This window comes from Eschscholzia californica, unplaced genomic scaffold (genome assembly GCF_041429995.1).
Source record: "Eschscholzia californica isolate CP2 unplaced genomic scaffold, dmEscCali1.0.p SCAF_2, whole genome shotgun sequence".
Classification (NCBI taxonomy): domain Eukaryota; kingdom Viridiplantae; phylum Streptophyta; class Magnoliopsida; order Ranunculales; family Papaveraceae; genus Eschscholzia; species Eschscholzia californica.
The window spans coordinates 27754569-27760128 of NW_028238309.1; the positions used below are offsets into that span (position 1 = coordinate 27754569).

The 5560-nt window shown below is 41.9% G+C and overlaps 1 pseudogene across 1 annotated transcript; it reads right to left on the minus strand.

Moving 5' to 3' along the window:
* Window positions 1-229: 229 nt before the first annotated feature.
* LOC147557215 (epidermis-specific secreted glycoprotein EP1 pseudogene) lies at window positions 230-1603 on the minus strand (annotated as a pseudogene). The gene has a single exon (XR_015235103.1). The product of XR_015235103.1 is annotated as an epidermis-specific secreted glycoprotein EP1 pseudogene (transcript).
* Between the last annotated feature and the right edge of the window lie 3957 nt (window positions 1604-5560).

Here is a 5560-nt window from a genome sequence, read left to right on the forward strand (position 1 = left end):
TTGTTTCTAATTTTATTTTAAAAAAATATTTATAGGAAGGGTAGTTAGGACATTTACATAAAAAATGAGCCATATTTGAACTGACAGAATGTAGGGGGGCGGAAAGGAAGCTGGTCACAAAGTTGGGGGCCAAATAGGAATTAACTCTATTTTTTAATAGAGTGAGCAAACATAAGATACTCAAAAGGTCAAACCCAAGTAAATCATCCTCTGTTGGCACCAAAGAAACTTGAAACGATAAAGAAGATTAAGATACATTATTTAATGAATTCTACTTAGCATACTTAATATAAGTAACTCGCTCGGAACTTGAAGAATCCAAGGCCTTAATCAAGGTATTGAGTTGAACAGTAACCAAGCACATTGAAGTATCCTTCCTATAGAAGAATGCCATACACTTGCAGTCATTGGTACATTTTCTCCTGCATTCCTCGATTTTCATCGGTCCTTTACCTTCGTTATTAGTATCCAAGAAGTGATCGACACCATCGACTTTATAGTAACTCACATTGGTTCTGGCGACATTGCAAGAAGGTAGCTTCGCGGGTTTACAGTCTTTGCTCCAACCCATTAGGCCATTAGGTGTAGGACAAGCGACACATTGACTTTCCTCACAAATACCTAATGACCCACATTTCTCAGGTAATAGACACTCACCGGCATACCAAGAACTTGTGAACTCGGTGTATGTTGTCTCCCACGCGTCTCTTTTCCCCTTCTCATAATAAGTATAGATATGAATGTTACCATCTGAGCCAAGCCGAAAGAGTGATAAGGTACTATTATATTTTGGCTGAGCCCAAACGAGTCGCCCGTGGTACATATCAACATATTCAAGACGTAATTCGTTAGAGAAATCTTGTCCATCGCTTTCAGGAGCAATATTGAAAGTCACGTTCGTTAACAAGCCGTCGCCTTCTTGAGCCCTTAGTAAGTTATAATAATGTAAGGGCTTCGATGAATGCAGGCTTTTGAAGAACAAGTTAACCTCTTTTGCATCTATAACCATACTGTAATCTCCATTCACTAGCCTGTTCTTATTGGAACTAGGACTTACACGAAGACTTTGACCAACCAAAAGGGTATCGGTAGGATACTCGAAGCTCTGCCAAAGAAACCTACCCATCTTGTCAAGAAGAACTAAGTTACCATTAGGTAGTAGCTTAATATCTACTACACCGACGTTAGCAGTACGACTTTGCCAAGCAACTCGGCCATTAGCATCAACCAAGACAAGATTACCATTCCGACCGAAGATGAGTTTAGAGTTCTCTCTGACGGGGCGAGCACGGTTAGCTGCCCAAACCCAACGTAGAAGCGAAGTCGAATCAGCATTACCCATACCAATACCAAGAATGAAGTCATTAAGAGTAGAGTTATAGAAACAAAGACGAAAAGGGTAGTTTTCGAGTCGGGATAAGGGACGGTAAGCTGCATTACCTTCAACAAGGCCAACATAAGAAAGACCTTGATTTACATATGTGAATGTCTTTGATAATGGAACTATTGCATCAATTGATGAAGAACATAAGAAAAAGAAGAAAAATAGCAAGAGAGATTGAATAAAAGAGGTGCCCATCTTGAATCCTGCGTTTGTGTGTGTGTGTCTAGTATTAATTGATGAAATGACATATATAGATAGAGTAAGAATCATCTTGTTTGACTAGTGAGGTCTTTAATGGCTCCACATTTCATAGTACAGATGGTGGGACCCAGGATATTGCAATGAGTCTCCTTCATGATGGGCTTAAAATTAGGGCTTCACATTAATTGGCGATTGGCCGACCATACTTGACTAGTTTTGGGGAGTAGTTCTTTCAACTAAAAATAAATTTTTTGGGAAGTAGTATAGGAGTAGGTAAGATTCGACTTTGATGGGGAACCCAATGAAGAAATCGTGGGAATTCTGCATCATGAGTTTTCGAACTTTATTTTGTTCTATTGCTTTTTCTTTCTATTATTTTCTTGAAGGGAATAGCTTCACATGGGCTCTACACCCACCTGATGGTCGAATTCATGATAATTGATAAAGTGCTTTTCCGGATATGTATGGAGGAGCGGCTAATAGCACCCGCTAAACCTCCTGTTTGCCCCCGGCCTCTGTAGGCACCCGGTACGGATTGGGTGCCTACTACGGAGGCCCCCCGCCCAGGTTTTTTTTTCTTCTTCTTGTTCTTCTCCATTTTGTCTTTCTTTTCCTTCATCTCTTCTCCTTCTTCGAGTCATAATCAACATTTTATCATGGATACAACCTTATTTCTAAATTCATCATCATCAACCAACAACGAGGAGTTAAAGAGAGAAAGAACCTTGTTTTAGAGAGAAAAAGAGAGTAAAGTGCTTTTCTCGGACCAGCCCGAAAGGATTAGGTCTTCGGACGGACATTCCGATTGTCCTCTCTGAAACCATTCAGACTGTCCTTTCCGAAATCATTCGGACTGGTCGGAGTCGGAACCTTTGCTTAGGCCGACGGGTCGATCCGTGTAAACAATTTCAGCGGGTGCCAACAGATGTTTGTGGTCAAAAGAGATTGACCTCGGTCAATTTCCTCCACCGGGGGCTAACATCACTTTTAATGGGTGCTTTTAGCCTTTACCTATGTATGGTAAGACACCCATTTTTTCCAAGCAACTCAACCCATTTTTGCTTATGCCTAACCGTGGTTGTAAGGTGACAATAGAGTTCTACTACTTTCCTCCTTGCGTAGCTTTCATGATGACTTAATCAGAATTTGGGAAGGGGTCCTTGTAAACAATTTGACCCCCACAATAGTTCAATGTTCACGATAAACTAACCAGAAAAAATATTAGGGTTTGACTCGATCCCCTTTAGGGTGAAGTGTTATGATTATATAGGCCTGGATGGCGGTAGAAGATCACCAGCCGAGAGTTTGAAGCGGTATCTGGGGAATAAGCATCGGCTAACTCTATGCCAGCAGTCGCGGTAAGACAGAGGATGCAAGCGTTATCCGGAATGATTGGGCGTAAAGCGTCGGTAGGTGGCTTTTCAAGTCCGTTGTCAAATCCCAGGACTCAACTCTGGACAGGCGGTGGAAACTACAAAGCTGGAGTACGGTAGGGGCAGAGGGAATTTCCGGTGGAGCGGTCAAATGCGTATGAATAGTAAATTGTCTATCTATACCCTGATGTATATGAGGTTTTTTTTTGGTTCAAAAGAGAATCTTATTTAATAACAGAGAGTGTTATGGTTATACATCTGATGAGATGTTAGTCCATAATTGAGTGCACTTCCTCTTCCTTGTCCATTTGCCTAGTTTGTCATCTGAAATGTTATATCGCCTGTTAATGTATGTGAATGTTGTTGATGTAAAAAATCTCAATCTCGTTATCAGTAAGGAACAAAAAAAATTGATGTTGGATCAAGTCTGAGTGAATGATTGCCTTTCTTGGAAACTCTACAAAGAGTTCAGAAACCTCTCCGATGCTCAAGACAGTCAGATTTCCCTTTGCAGTTAAAGTATTGAGTTTGATTTATCCTTGTGGAACGTAAATAGATCGTACCTTATTGAAGGTGATGCGATGGCCTTTTATAGGCCGCTTTGGACCGACCGCTAATAAATGATGTGAACGAAGCGGTTTAGATCCACCGTTCATGATTAAGACTACTCTTCGGTAGTTTGGGATGAAGCGGTTTAGGTCCACCCGTTCAGGACTAAGACTACTCTCAGTAGTTTGGGCATTTAGAGTTTCCTTTTGTGTTTATCTCGTATCTTGGATATTTTGAAGTTCTTATGTTCAAGGATCCTTGCTAGATATCCTTCCAAGTTGTTAGATACTCTGGGAGATGTTTCCTCCTTCGAGACTTTTGAATCCCAAGTTAATTAAATACTTGAGATCTTGCCCGGTTGAGATCTTTGGGTAGATTCGGAATTAAGTCGGTAACCGTACGGCGTGCTTCTGCTTTCCATTATTCAAGGCTTAAGGCATCGGCCTTACTTACTTGGACCCCCTGTACTTCTTGCAAATCCCAAGGCAGACCTGGTTGTATTTGAGGCAGGGCAGGGTTGCAGCTCCTTAGATCATCTTGTCAACCTCCGGATTTTGGGCTTAAGTGGCAGACCTCTTTGGGACTGAGTGGTCCTGTTACCTTGAGACGGTTGATCCATTGGACTTTTGGTCTTCTCTTGACTTATTGGCGATAGTCAACGGGTGACCATTTTATGTATCATCACGAGTCCCACAAGTCGATCCTTAGTCGAAAATAGAGAACCAAAGGAGTTGAAGTACACAGAAGTCTTTCATGCAGTAATAAATGACTTCAGTAAATAAATCTTTGAAGTTTTGAATATACCTGAACCAAGGTTTTGCGTGAAGTTTGGTCATCTGTCGGGTGCTCGGTCTTCCTGAGCGCCGCATATCAGGGTTGTTGTTAGTTGGGTTGTCCTTCGTGTACTCAAACTTCTCGAGCCTTGTTTACCGGGGTTGTTTTTTTGGAACAGACCTAGTTGAGGAGTTCTGGAAGATTTGTCCACTTGTTGATTTGATCGTGATGACTATTAATTCTTAATCGTGGGAAGCAAGTTTCTGCTTCTATGTTTGCTTTCGTGACGTCACATACCAGATCTTCTGATCACGCGTTTTCGGCTTGATCTTTTGGGTAAGTGTCCACGGTACCTTCGCTGCCATGCGTGGGGTACGTGGCCTCCTCAGGTTGGACGGATACTTGAGTCGTTTCAGGTTTAATTTTCTTTGACTTGGTAAGTCTTTTTGTCACGATTTGATGTACGGTTGATGTGGCGTTAAAATGCCACATTTGGATCACTTAACTTTGATGAGTTAGTTCTTTTCGTGTTTTATTTCTAATTATTTATGTATTTTTCTTGGTAGGTACCTTATTTGGAGTTTGACGCTTGATTTTGAATAAAACGGAGCATTTATCACATTTTTGTCTCATGTGGAAGAGATCGGAAAGAAAGAGCACCAGGGGTGTTTTTGTCATTTTGTGAAAATCAGTGCTTAAATGGCAAGTGGAGTCAATGGTGAGTCCTACGGCAAAAACGGAAGTCGAATCGGAGTTCGGACGGAAAAGTTACGGAATAAAGAAGTCGAAGGACATTTTTTGTGTTTTCATAAAATTAGAAGAAGGAGAAACAATTATGCAGGCAACCCTTCATTACTAAATGGAGCCCAAAATCAAAGGCCCAAGAGCCCCAAAAGAAATAATAAAGAAGAGTTTTGTAGGCACCCCTTTAAACTAGTCAAAGATGGATTAAGTCAAGGTGGACTTAGGGTTTTATTTTGACTGGACAAAAGTGACTTGGAAAAGAGGAGGGTTCCTGCTTCTCGGGAAAAAGGGGGGACAACTAGGGTTTAGCAGGTGTTTTGGAACCGAAGCTAGGGAGAGAAAGGAGTAGCTGCCGGCCAGAGCTTGGCCGGCACAGCTAGAAGACGGAGAACAACAGCTCACGGGCACTGGAAGAACAGCTCGGGAACAGCAGCAGCTCGAAGGAGCTGCAACTCGGGTCTAGGGGTTTTTAAGAACAGGAGGCAGCTCGGGTTTTCACCATTGAAGCAGCTCGGGTTTCATTGTGGACAGCAGC